The sequence below is a fragment of the Dermacentor silvarum genome, chromosome 1 (assembly GCF_013339745.2).
Source record: "Dermacentor silvarum isolate Dsil-2018 chromosome 1, BIME_Dsil_1.4, whole genome shotgun sequence".
NCBI lineage: Eukaryota > Metazoa > Arthropoda > Arachnida > Ixodida > Ixodidae > Dermacentor > Dermacentor silvarum.
In genome coordinates, this window is record NC_051154.1 from 354551339 (window position 1) to 354566243 (window position 14905).

A 14905-nucleotide genomic window follows, 5' to 3' on the forward strand; every position below is an offset into this window, starting at 1 on the left:
ATGTTTTAAATTTGGGCGAACTGGGCACAAAGCTGATACATGCCGCAACGGAGGAAAAGAAGTTCCCCAGGCATCCTGTGTGTATGCCCCGCCAAAACACCAAGAAGACATAAACGCCGACTTTGTAGAGCTCCGAGACGGAAAAAGAATTCCGGTCGTTAATGCGGTGATGACACAACGCCCAGAATTTCCCGATAAGGGAATGCCTGTCCTTGCCGGAAAAATGACAGGAAAACAAATTACGGTGTTACGAGATACCGGCACCAGCACAGTGATCGTGCGAAGGGACTTAGTCAAAGACGAAGAGCTCACGGGCGAAACCAATCTGGTCTTCCTGATCGATGGTACGGCTAGGAAGCTTGCCGAAGCCAAAATTGAGGTCGATACCCCCTATTACAGTGGGAATGTCACTGCGCTTTGCATGGACAGCCCACTCACTGTACGACCTAATTCTAGGGAACATCAAGGGAGTTCGCGCCCCAGACGATCCGAAACCTTTGGAAGAAGTGTCGAAGATCGAACCCTCGACGATTGAAGAAGCTCGCGGAAAACCATTCACAGCTGACGAGAACACCGCGGCAGCAGACACCCGAACTCAAGCAAAGGCTCATACAAGGTCTTTCCAGCTCCCTTCCACGCCCGATTCCGAAAATAAACCGACCGGGACTCATAACCAAGTCAAACACCACCATCGAAAGACCAAGGACAGGAAGTTCAAATTTAATAACCATTGACGGTTAGTGTGTGGTGCAAAGTGTTTTGGTTGAGTGCACCGATTGTTTGTTTATGTATCATGTTTATGTTTATGTATTTGTTTCTGTTCTGTAAACTACCCCGTCATAGTTTTGTATACTTGTTCCACATGTTATATTTCAAATGTTTGCCTTGTTACGCGAGATATGTATGATTGTATAGTATAAGTGTAATCATTACGCGAGAGATGTATTATTGTATAATATAAGTGTACTAGTTACACGAGCGATGTGTTATTGTGTATTCCAAGTGTACTTGTGTGACTTGTACTTGTATTAGATGTATCGCGAGTGATGTGTGATTTGTGGTGGACTGATTTATGGACTTACGGACTCGTGCGTAGTGGACTCTTGTGCGCGCTTCTTTTGTGTTTTCTTGAATACTATTGCATAATATTCTTAAAGTGGGGGGCAGTGTCACAAAAGAGCGCGTAATCCAAGCGCGCGCTGAGTGTCGCGCAAGCCAGCGAAAGAACACGCCGGCCCCGCGGCAACTTCAACAGAGGGGGAGAGCGCATACGCCTCAAGCAAGAACGCTAACAACGGCGCCGAAACGTCTGGAAGAGACTCCACGAAACGACGTTAACCGGAGAGAGAGAGAAAGAGAGGACACGAGCGCGCCGAGACACCTTCTCACCCGGCGAGTCGAGAGAGAGATAACTACAGCGTGTACGCGCGCGCCAACAGCATGAGTCATCATCACCTCCCCCCCCCCCCCCCGATAACACTCAGACGGCGGTCGAAGGTACGAGAAAAGACGCGAAGCTTCCCAAGCTTTGGCCATGCTACGACATCACGACTCCGATAGGAAGGTTCGAGAACGCCTGTAGAAGCTATACAACCGCCGTGCTAGAATCGTTCAGTGGAATTCAGGAATTCGGGAGTTCAGAGAGTCCAGTCCGCACCGGTGAAGTGATGTAACATGAAGACCGAGCGTCTGCCGAAGAAGGGGATTCCCCGGCAAGCTAGTCGACGGGTTCATCGAGCGTCTGCATTTCCGGAAGAAGTTCCTTCTTCGAGAATTGCGCGAGCTACGCCGAGATCGTCTGACTCCAAGACCAACCAGCACGGTGAATACGACTGGACACCTAGTGTTCCTATTTATTTTGTACTTTACGTGTTAGACTCTTAGTGCTTGTCGTGAATTATTTTCTTGTGTTTGTTAATACCCATCTGATTTGTATTGTGTTGTGTCTAGCCTAAGTGTGCAAGTGTGTGTGTAACTGCCTTGTGTGAAGAATATATTTTGTTGGGTTTTGACAACTCTGGGCTCTGACTCAGTCTTTGGACAGCAACTGGCGTTCGCTGGCGAATCAGAGGGGCCACTCTTAATTGTCCTTGCTTTCGTGGGATTATTTTCGGAAGCTGAGAAGTCGGCTTTGGAATTTAGTCCCGCGTCTGCGCCTCGTTCACCGGGGTCTGTGAAAAATGGTCTCCGGTTTTTTGCAGAGCAAGCAGTTAGCTGTCCATGAAACGTAAACCCCTTTCTGTTCTAACCATGTCTTTACTGGCAATGTATTGGTATGCAATTTAAAAAAGAAACTTTTAACTGTAGATCTTACGGCCATCCTTCTTACTCTCTTCAAAACGTCATTTCCTGGTCCTCCACAGTTTACAGTTCGGTATATAGGTATTGGCAACATAACATCTACTAAATCCTTATAGAGCTTTTTCTTTGTGATGGTACATAAATATTCCGAGGAAAACCTCGCATGCAAGATACGAAAAGACATAACCACTTCACGCATATATCCAGTCACACTTTGCCCTCTATCTTCACAAGACGCTATAATGAACTCTGGCAGAGCTTTTGCCAGCGGTACCTGAATTACTGTTCGCAAGGAACCATCACTTTGGTCTCGTAAAAAGAAAAAGCGCGACACAAGCTGCTTGATACACAAGTGAGCGAGACCCAGTCCACCACTGCGAACTGACCGAAACAAATTACTGCGGCTGACCCTTTCCCAACTGGAACCCCAAATAAACATAGCGAATACCCTATGTATATTTTGCACATTCACTCTAGCCATGAACAGAATTTGCATTACATACCACACTTTGGCTACTAAAAACAAGTTACAAGCACTAGCGCGGCCGAACATTGACAAGCCTCGTCCCATCCAGCCACCTGCTCTTTCCTTCATCTTATCAGTTTCGTCCAACCAGTAATCATTGCTATCTTTGTAATGCTGGAGTGGCACTCCAAGATATTTTGCTGGTGTGGACGTCCAGCGTGCCGATGCCAAACAATCTGGCGTTACGTCCCAATGACCATGCATGCCATATGCCACAGCTTTTTTCCCAATTTATTTCAGATCCTGTTTGCTTGCAGTACTCTTTTGCCATGCAAACGACTTCTCGGATACTTTCTCGATCATCGCCGAAAACAGCAATGCCGTCCGCGTACGCCAACAATTTTACTTCGGTCCTTTGCAGTCTAAATCCTCTAATATTCTCGCTACGGATCACGGCTAATCAGAATGGCTCAAGGTACACCGCAAAAAGCAGGGGGCTGAGTGGACATCCTTGCCGGACGCTGGATTTGACTGTAATCCTTTCACTGAGCTTTTTATTAATGATAATCTGTATAGTACAGTCCCGATATGCCATTTTTTTCTCCTTCCATAATAACATTGCTAACGTTTACGTAATTAAGAATAAGAAACAGCGCTTCATGTGACACTGGATCAAATGCCTTCGCTAGGTCGAGCTGCAACATAGCAACTCGACCTGCAAAGGCGTCACAGCATTCGAGTACACTGCGCGCCACATGAGTGTTGGTGGAAATGGTGCGCCCTTTGATGCCACATGTGTGGTGTGGCCCGACAATGTCTTTGATCACAGTTTGCAGCCTCTTCGCCAGGATTTTCATTAATACCTTGTAGTCTTTATTTGTAAGGCTAATTGGTCTATATGATCTTACTGATGGAAGTTTCTCGTGATCGTCTGTTTTCGGGATTAGGACCATATGGCCACTACGAAATGACGAAGGTACTTGCTTTTTCTCGTTTGCCTCAGCGAACAATTGTAATAATATATGTCACACTTCAGGTGCGAAAGCTTTATAAAAAGCAGATGCTAGCCCATCCGGTCCCGGCGCCTTTCCGTCAGCCAGCTCTTCTATCGCATGCTCGATGTCACGTTTGCTGATCTGTTCTTCTAATCTCTCTCTTACGTCATCATCAAGTTGCGGCATGGCATTCAAGAAATCTGTTTCAAAACCTAAATCCACCAGTTGCCTTTCACCAAAAAGTTTCCGATAGTGCTCTGCAAAGCCGTTTTCTATCGTTTTTTGATCCGACGTGATCTTATCATCATACCTGATTTGTTGAATTTCATTCTTCATAGCATACCGCTTTTCATCGGCCAGGGCGCGTTTGTTTGGCCTCTCATCGACCCATAGCCTTTCGGCTCGCGCCCGAATCACGGCAGCCTTATATTTTTCTAATGTCAATAGCGTCCAATTCGTTTTTAACGGTGCTAATATCACCTGTAAACTTTCCAGGCTCGGCACTCTCCATCTCAAGCAAGAACTCGAGCTGTCATTGGAGCTCCTTTTCCTTCATTTTTTCATTGTGGCGCCTAACGCATCCCCTTTCAATCGCGATCATTTTAACCTTAATTTTTAGCTCTTCCCATGCTGCCGCATAGTCCCTTGGCTGGTCGTTTAATACTTTTGCTATTTCTTCTTTTACTCTGGTAACAAAGCATTCATCTTCAAGAAGGTTATGATGAAATTTCCAAAGCTGCCAGTTGAAACGCGACTGTTTTGGTCGGGTGCCAATGGTGAAAAACACCATACTATGATCGCTGAAAGAGACCGGCTGTGAAACATAGCCGTTACATATTGGTACAAGGTCAAGCGAAACATACGCTCTATCCAATCTCACCTGACTGCCACGCTGACAATGCGTATATTGCGGTTGTGTTGTACCGATTAAGAGACGGCCAACATCTTCTAAGTTGTATTCCTGAACTAGGGTGTTTAAAAACAGAGCACTTTTGTCCCGCACTGCGGTTCGCTTAGCGCAATCTTGAGCATAACAGACGCAATTGAAGTCCCCCAAAAATATGATATACCTATCGCTATCACAACTTAGATACTGTTCAACTTCGGCGAAAAACACATTTCATTCATGCATATCATTGGGCGCATACACACAAATAAGTCTCCACTCAAAACCACTGAAAGAAAAGTCAAAAACGATAACACGACCAGTTTCACTTACAGTGAGCGCCTTGCTCAGTGATATCCAAACTTTTTCGTATCAAAAGTAAACAGACCCCGGACGTCCCCACAGCATGGCACACACAAGCGTTATAATACCTCCTAAAAGTGGCTACCATGCGATCAGTTTGTTCTTCCCTTTCAACCTTTGTTTCTTGTACTGCAACCAGATCCAGTTCATTTTCAGCAAGGAGGCGACTGACCTGATATTGCCGACGTCTTGCGGCAAGGCCACGTACATTAAACGTGGCCACTCGCAGTCCTCTCACCAGATTCACTGCCATTGTCGATTAAAAACAAACCGACCGCATATTGCGCATTCCGCTCCTACACCCAACGTGCATCACGTACAACAGATGCATGCATGTCAGTACACACAGATTCCCACAATTTCCAAAAACCGTCTTCACGCGTACCTTGGATGCGTAGCACACGACCTTTCTCGATTTTGTAGCCATGGAACGTGGTTCTCCGCCCGTTCGCCTTCGCAGGCACGTGTTCACGTCCTACTTGAGCTTTGTAGCCGCCGGTTGTCTATCCGGCGGGATAACTGGTTTCGGTCGAAAGGTCGGCCGACGCGTAACCACCGATTTTGCAGGCGGTTCCTCGCTTGTAGGGTCTCCTAATTCGTCGTCCTCGCGGTCGGTTTGGTCGCGATTTCTTTTCACAACGGTCCTGCTTACGCCAGCTACTTCCATTTCCACAGCATACGCTTCGTCGCTGCAAGTCGTATCGGTGCTTGATGGTTCTATGTCTACGTTGTCAACCATGTGTGGGTCGTTTCTTGCGCCCTGTTTCACTTCATCTTCAGGCTCACTTGTCCCGGGCAATTTTCCCGCCACTGGTCCCCGTGGCTTTTGCTCAGGGGGCGTCGCCGGTACCTTCGTCTGATCCGCATCACCAGGAGACACTTCAGCAACGTCGGCTTCATCCATTAGAAGCTCAACCATTTCCTCCTTTGCCTATCACGCTCGCCTATGTTTTCACGCACTGCGACTCGTCATGCCCTTAGCGACGGCAGAGTGCGCAACGAGGAACGCGGCATTCCCGACGGATGCGTCCGGTGTTCCTGCACCGAAGGCAAAGCGATGCTCTGCCTGGTGCTACTACCAAGGCCTGTTCCGCCGCGACACGCAACAAATGTGGCACGTCTTCCACTGTCACTCCCTTCCGCAACACCCAACTGAAAAGCCGTGTTGACGAACCTTTCTCTCGTAGTCCTTGCACACGCCACCGTTCTCGTGTAATGTCCTTGACAGTGCCGAAAAGTGCCAAGGCTTCGCACACATCCTCATCCGGAAGGTTGTGAAGCATCCAATGTACCTTTAGACGCACCGTTTGGTTCCCAGGATCAATAACCATGCAACGACGCTCTTTGACCTTGACATCTCTTGCACTTAGCATTTGCTTCACAGCTTCACCGTTCTTGAATGTTACTGCCCATACGTGACTCATTTGATACGCCCCTAGCGCAACTACGTCGGGCAGCAACTTCAAACTTGCGAGCATGTCCCGGAAATGTTCCACGCGATACGGTCTAGCACGCATGTCTGCGTGTAAAAACAAAGTGTTCAAAACAACTCACCCAGTTGGTAATTGTAGCAGCAGCACCTGATACTCCGAACCCTCGTTCATACTTAACCTGGTACCGCGGCCCTGTTCGGCCGCTGAAGCCGCTCCGATGCCGACGGAGCTCATGTCAACCACATCCGTACCCGACGGTAGCCGGAAGTGGAATCGCTGAGATATGCCCCCAACAACTGAGATGCAGAGAAGGCGCGTTCCTATGAGCTTCAGACACAAAAATATTGCAAAAATGCAAATGATAAAGGGGGCACCCGGGTTTGAACCGGGGACCTCTCGATCTGCAGTCGAATGCTCTACCACTGAGCTATGCCCCTTTTTTTTTCTTTATTGCCAGTTACAAGAAATACAGTACTGAAATACATAAAAATAGTCAAATTCTAAAAGGATTCTCTTGTCTTGGAGAAAATAATTCTAAAAAAATTTTATATGCAAAAGCAATTCTACAGAAGGCAACCAGTGTGACACAGGTATTCGTGCTTTTTGTTCTTCTACATATCTGTGAATACCTTCTTTGAAGTATTGGCGAGCTGCTCTGGCGTCAACGCCTGCATTTCGGACGACCATGCGACATCTCCGGACACTGTGCAATACAATGAGCATAATTAAATCATAAGGTACTCCATCTTCGTTATCGATACCCAAGAAACGGATTCCTTAAGGGTGCAGCAGAAAATCTTTCTTTAGGGTCCTCTGTAAAATGTCCCACAGGAATACCGCGTCCCAACAATCTAAAAACACATGGTCAATAGTTTCATCTCGCTTACCTATTTGGCAGTGTACTCCCCAGGGCACAAAAAGTCCCCTTTCTGCCATCCATGTCTTGACGGTCAGTGTCCCGGTGTGTAAGCGAAAGAAAAAAGTTTTAACGCGTGGAGGTACCATCATTTTCTTGACACGCTTAAGCACATCCTTTCCTCTTGAAGTACTGTAGAAAGATCTATATAGCGGCACAGGTAACACCACATCACACAGGTCTCGGTATAACTTTTTCCGGCCCACATCACTTAAGTAGTTTGTAGAAAACCGCACACACAAAAAACGGGTGGACATAACAACCTCTTTTAAATAACCCCGAATGCAACCGTGGATGTGATCCGTTGAGACAACAAGATCTGGTAGGGCATTACCCAACCGAACCTGGCACAATGTTCGAAGGAAGGGATCTTTTACCTCCCTGAAGAACACAAACCGATTAACTATTTGACGTAGATACAAATGGCCTAACGCCAACCCGCCATCACGGACTCGCCTAAACAAATTGGTTCTGCTTGTTCGCTCGCATGAGGAGCCCCAAACGAACACTGCAAATATTCTGTGAATTTTCTGGACATTCATTCTTGAACAGTGTATCACTTGCATTACATACCACAGCTTACTCATAAAAAGTAGGTTGCATACTGTCGCTCTTGCAAAGGCTGACAGATTCCAGCCATTCCAGTTATTGGTTTTCTCGCGTAAGTTGCCCATTTCGTTGCGCCAGTAAGGTTCGCTGTCCTGATAATTTTCTAAGGGCACTCCCAAATATTTAACCGGAGTGGTCACGAATCTTAAATTCACGAAAAGTGTCTGGCTTAGACGGCCAATAGCCGTGTCAAACCCCCGGAGACTTTCCCCAGTTCACGCAGCTTCCATTTGAAAGACAAAAACTTTCCACAGTTTTAACAACATGCAGAACACTGTCATAATCCTTACAAAAAGCGGCAATGTCGTCGGCATAGGCCAGCAACCTCACTTCGACCTGTTGCAGTTTAAACCCACGTATATGCTCGCTTGCAATAACATGTAGACAAAAAGATTCGATGTACAAACAAAACAGCAATGCTCATATTGGGCACCCCTGGCGCAGAGATCGTAGCACTGGTATGCGCTCACCAACCACTTCATTCACTATTAACTGCGTCGTGCACGAGCTGTACGCCATCGCGACGCCTTCTCTAATAACGTGGCCTACATTGGCATGGTCTAATACACACAAGAGAGCGTCATGGGGAACCCTATCAAACGCCTTCTCGAAGTCTATCTGTAGCATGGCTATTCCAGCACCCGTAACATCACAACATTCCAGAATAGAACGTGCCACATGAGTGTTCGTAGTGATGGAGCGCCCTTTAATGCCGCACGTCTGATGCTTCCCTACAATTTCCGCGATAACAGTTTGTAATCTCTTAGCTAACACTTTCATGAAGATTTTATAATCACTGTTTGTCAAGCTTATGGGTCGATAGGCAGTTACATTTCGTAATTTTACTGTATCATCAGATTTAGGTATCAGAATTGTATGCGCAGTAACAAAAGATGGAGGTAGCGACTTAAGCTCGTAAGCTTCGTTATAAATACGCGTTAGAATTGGAGAGACTGTTCCCTTAAGTGTTTTATAAAACGCTGCACCAAGGCCGTCTCGGCCCGGCGATTTCCCTAAGTTCATGTTTTCTATCGCAAAATCCACCTCTTCATTTGTGATGGGCTGCTACAAAGCTTCTCTTGTCACATCGTCCAACCGTGTCATCAAGGAAACAAACTCACGTTTGAAACGGTCGATATCAACTACGCTGCGAGCAAACAACGCACGATAGTACTCTGAAAACGTTCTAACGATTTCGTCAGTATCCTTAGTGATCATACCTGCACGTTCAATTTCTACTATTTGCTGCCTTCGCGCATGCCACTTTTCCGCCCCCAACGCTCTTTTCGTCGGCGATTCTCCACTTATCAGCCTTTCAGCTCTTGCGCGTATTAAGGCACCACGGTATCGTTCGGTATCGATAAGCTCCAGCTTGCGCTTCACCACTCCGTATATCGTCCATAAATTCACCCGGTTGGAGCGATTCTTGATTAAGTAGCAGTTGAAGGTTCGTGCGTAGTGTTTTTTCTTGAAATCTTGCTTCTCTAGCTACTGCACTTGAACGTTCCAGTGCTCTTATTTTAACCTGATTCTTTAATACTTCCCATCTTTCTCCCCAAGGTATTTTGTTGTTTTCCCCGAGTTTTTTTAATAAATCAGTTACTTGCTTCACAAAAACATCGTCATTCAGCAGCTTACAATTCAGTTTCCACAACTGCCAAATAAAATTTTTCCTTGAGTCTTCCGGACTTGCTATAGTAAAATAAACTAAGCAGTGATCACTAAAGGAGACTGGCGTAACATGATACTGTTGACACAAAGGTATAATATCCAAAGACGCATATATTCTATCCAATCGGGCATTACGAAATCCTTGAAAATGAGTAAATTGCACGGTTCGCGTACCTTCCAAACTTTGCCCTACATCTTCCATACCAACATCATTCACAATTTCTCTAAGAATAACGGTACTTATGTTATTAAAATCTCGTCTGCTAGTTTTATCTGCTGCAGAAAGCACACAGTTGAAATCACCGGCAATACTGACAAGTTTCTGGCAGTCCCAGTATTGACTAACACGCTCGAAGAATGTGCGCCTCTCGCCCGCATTGTTAGGTGCATACACACAAATCATACGCCACTCCTCAGGGCCAAAAAGAAAATCGCAGATGATGAGCCTCCCTGAGTCACAACTTAATGTCTCTTGTATTGATAAGCCCAAGCTCTGGCGCAAAAGAAGGCAACAACCTGCTGGCGTCCATACAGTATGGCTAACCACAGCGTCATAAGACAACGTAAAACGTCGAACCATGTTCCCAGTCTCTACTTCACCATCAACTTTAGTTTCCTGTATCGCCACAATGTCGAGGTCAAACTCGGTCACCAATCGGTACAGCTGACTCTGTTTTCGTTTAGACGCAAGCCCTCGGAGGTTAATCGTCGCGATACGTAGCGATTTAGGAATAGAAGCCATAGTGATTATGAAGAAAGGCTGGGAATTGTGGTGGTTCTCCCAGCAAAAAGCCGCATGCCAGGGCGTCGTGCCATGGTAGATCTTACGCTACGTTGGCGCTGTAGGCGGCGTTGCCGCCACACTTTTACCGGTGGCCACGTTCGGTCGAGGTCTCAGTGTGGACCGCCGAACTATAGCCGCCTTGGTTGGTGGTTGTCCTTCACCGTCGGTGTTCGCCGTTGTCTCGTTGGTATCCTCATGAGCCCGCTTTGCTGCCACACCAGAGCTTGGTGTTTCCGAGACGTCCATACACGCGGACTTGTCCGCCTCGGCGTCTTCTTCTTCTTCTTCTTCTTTCTGGGGTTTTACGTGCCAAAACCAGTTCTGATTATGAGGCACGCCGTAGTGGAGGGCTCCGGATTAATTTTGACCACCTGGGGTTCTTTAACGTGCACTACAACGCAAGCACACGGGCGTTTTTGCATTTCGCCTCCATCGAAATGCGGCCGCCGCGGCCGGGATTCGATCCCGCGATCTCGAGCTCAGCAGCGCAACGCCTTAGCTGACTGAGCTACCCCGGCGGGTCGCGGCGTCTTCGATACCGTCCTCGGTGTTCTTGTTAGGCTCAGCTTTCACATCCGCACCTTGGGAGAGGGGTGGGAACTCTTCTTCGGAAGGCTTGCTGTTGTCTGCCCCGTCTACCGTGGTGGGCCCAGAAGACGCCTCGACGCTTGAGGCTTGACCTCCCGCTCCTCCCGCCGTTTCTCTCTGGCTCCTCCTCCGCAGATCTCCTCCAGCCGCTCCTCCCGCAGATCTCTCTGGCTATCTCTCGGCGCATGCGCAGCCAGCACTAGTTTGCGAGCCCACAGTTTATCACACGCGATTGCCTTATCGCATGACGGATGACCTCACAACACTTCCTTCACGCACAATTGTAGAAATTATCATAAGTCAGGCGATCAGGTGGGCGCCGCTCCCTTGTGCTCCTTCGTAATGGTAATGGCTGCTCGTGATTGCCTGGACGCAATGAAGCTAGTCGTTGCTGGTGACGACGACTCCGGGCTTTGGTCTGTCGTCGGTGTAGTATCGGTGACGTCAGATGCATGTGGCAGTTCCACTTTAGCCATTGGGTCAAGTCGTACCTTTCGCTCGATGTTCGATGGTCGCAGGTGGTCCGCATGCACGAACCGCACTGTGTTTCGCACTTGCACTAGTTATGTCGAAGATGACTTTACACGCGTCACTTCTCCAGGCCACCAGTTCACCACTTCCCCACGCACAGAACGCACCAGAACTCGATCACCCACAGCAAACACTCGCGGCAGACCTCTGCGCATATCCGCAGATGTTTTTATTTTTGCGGTCTTAGCGCTCATTGCATCTTTTACGTCTGGGCGCAGCAGCGACAATCGGGTCCGCAGCTTCCTTCGTACAAATAATTCCGCAGGTGTTCTTCCCGTGAAGGTGTGAGGCGTTGTTCGGTAACAGAATACGAAGTTATCTATTCTGTGTTGAAGCGATCTATTAGTGCCATTTTCTGCGTCTTCTAGTACCTGTTTGAGAAGAGCTTTTTTAGTTGTCTGAACTGCGCGCTCCGCCGCACCGTTAGACTGCGGGTGGTACGGCGGCGTCAGTGTGTGCCTCACACCAATAGCTTGAAGGACGTCTTTGAACTCAGCGGCTCGAAACTGCGGCCAGTTGTCCGTCACTACCTCCAGAGGAAGGTCATGCGCCGCGAACCAAGAACGCACAACCTCAACCGCCTTCGAGGAGGTTGTTACCTTCATGATCTTAATTTTTAACCGTTTGGAATACATCCCGGCCACGGCGGCCGCATTCCGATGGGGGCGAAATGCGAAAACACCCGTGTACTTAGATTTAGGTGCACGTTAAAGAACCCCAGGTGGTCAAAATTTCCGGAGTCCCCCACTACGGCGTGCCTCATAATCAGAGCTGGTTTTGGCACGTAAAACCCCATAATTAAATTAAATTAAATTAACCGTTTGGAATACGTGTCAATAGCGAGAATAAATGTCATCCCTTTTTTTCGGCGAAATCTAAATGCACTCGTTCCCATGGATTTTGACATACCTGCCATGACGACAAAGGTACTGGTGACGCTGCAGGGAGAACAGTCTGGCATATTTCACATTTGTGCACAATGTTTTCGAGGGCCTTGTCCATTCCAGGCCACCATACTAGTGACCTCGCTAATGCTTTCATTCGGGTTATTCCCAAGTGCTGTTCATGCAGCAATTGCAAAAGACCATTCTGCAATGACTCCGGTATCACAACTCTGTTTGTCCATATAACGCACCCGTCGTCTACACTGAGGTCCAACCGGCGTATCCAGAATGGCTTTAGCTCCTCAGATACTGCTTTGGGCCATCCATGCCAAATCATGTCACGCACAGCCCTCAGCACTCCATCGCGGCCGTTTCCCGGCTGACCTCCTTTGATGTCAATGGCAAGTCATCTAGGGCCGAAAAGTGAAAAAATTCTTCACAGCTGCTGCCTGTGTCGGGCAGCGGTAAACGAGACAATGCGTCTGCATGCTGGATGGCTGTTCCTGGCTTGTGTTTGATTCTATAGCTGTAGTCGGCCAAAAATGTTAACCAACGATGCACTCTTGCAGTGGCCACTGCACTGCCCTGCCGTTTAGGATCAAACCAGGCGCGGATCCAGGGGGGATGTCCGGATGTCCTGACCCCCCCCCCCCCTCAGATTTCTGTATCGCCCCCTTGCTGATAGGGGGATGGCCCTGTCACAAAAAATATGGCCACCAGCATTCTTCAAAATTATTTTTCGTGAGTACCAGTGGTAATAGCCATGTAGAAGTAAAGTTAGCTCGATCACAAGCTTAGTTGCACTCCGTAGGGGTGTGGTGTCGCGAAGATGCCGTAGTTAATTTTTCTCATGAACACCTTGGACCTCCTGGCGCCGGCCGTGCCTTACTCGTCCCGTCGGTGGCGTCGAATGAACGAGGGGACGTCCCTTTTGCTAAGCACGCCGATGTCCGCACGAACGCCTTCGCGCCTGATCAACTTAGTTCCGCATTGGGATGTCATCGGTTGCCTCATTTGCTGTCATCGGTCCTGCGACCAACCTGCTTAATGAAAGAGATATCTCGCTGAAGTGTTCATATATAAATAATAGCAACTAACAGCTAAACTAAGAACTACGCATAGGCAACTTTTTTTTAACTGTAGCACTCATTGTGATCACAGTTACACGTTGACAATATTCAGTACGAGCACAATACCGTTCGTATGCTACAAGTTTTTTATTGTAACTTCGCAGTTTTATTGTCGTACATTAAGCATAGGAAGCTCAAAGCCGCCGGATCCGTTTATCTGAGTGGGCGTTCTCGCGGAGCGGGGCGAAGCCTCGAGCAGCGGCTGGATGTGGGGGAGCGTGACGTCAACGGCCAACGCCAGCGCACGGGCCTAGGATGGCGTCGCGTGGTTAGGGAAACGGGAGCAGATACGCGCTTTGTGTAAAAGGATGACGTTGCGTGGGAAACAAAACATGAATACGCTGGCTCGTGCTCTCGGCTACTACGCCACATCGTTCTTATTGTAGGTGGCGTCGTGAGTCTTCATTCGCATATCGTAAACAACCAGCGTAGTGGTTGCCGCGTTGGAGCGGAGCGTTACGCCCGTATTCAAGAACGTTCCTCTAGTAACACAACACCTCGATTCAAGAGGAAAGATAGCACCGCCATCCCTCCAAAGAAGTGGTCACTGAGCTTCATGATCATTCATGGGAATTCTTGAGAATTGTCACGTCTTTATCACTCGAGAGGCGGCGCTGTGCTGTGCTCAACAAGGTGGAGTGGAGGAAGAGCTTCGGGTCGAGGGCTGTTTGAGAATTAGGAAGTTAGTTCTCCAAAGCAAACGAAGGTGTCTCAGCCGAACACAAAGAATCTTCTTGAGGAAATCAAGGTGTCCCAACAGAACTCCAAAGACGGACCCGTGCTTACGCATTTATAACGAACCTGCGACATATCATCCCAAATTTTATTTTAAGAAACAAAACAGGCTAGATATACCGGGTGTTCAAAATTAAGCTTTATGGTTTTCTTAAAATTAGGCACTGGGAGGCACGTGTAGACCACCTGCGCAAATAAGTTGTGTGGCCAGAGAGACACAAAGTGAGATAATTATCGCTGTCAGCAGCCGAATTAACTAAAATTGAATAATTAACTTTTTATTGACTGCAGTAAGTGTGTATGTTTGTATTCAAAAGTTAGAGGCAGTAGTGTTTCTACACAGTTTCACTTGGAAGAATTCTTCTAGCATGTCTATGCTCCGAGATATACAACTCCAAATTTTAATTGTCGTTCGCATGATTAAGCATGCAAGTGAGTGAGGATCGGCGCAAAGCTCCTCCCTGATGTGACGCGGCTGTTGGGTGAGGCGTTTAGTCTGACAACGCGGCGGAGGCATTGGCAAAAATAATAACTGCCCCCCTTCCCCTCACGGCTGGCGAAATAAAAAAAAAGTTGCAGTGGCTTAGCTCGGCTATGCCAGGATATACGTAGC

General features: G+C 47.7%; 1 non-coding gene across 1 annotated transcript; it reads right to left on the reverse strand.

Annotated features, from left to right (window-relative positions):
* Positions 1-6809: 6809 nt before the first annotated feature.
* Trnac-gca (transfer RNA cysteine (anticodon GCA)) lies at positions 6810-6881 on the reverse strand. Its single transcript has one exon. It is a non-coding gene; the product is annotated as a tRNA-Cys (tRNA).
* Positions 6882-14905: the final 8024 nt, after the last annotated feature.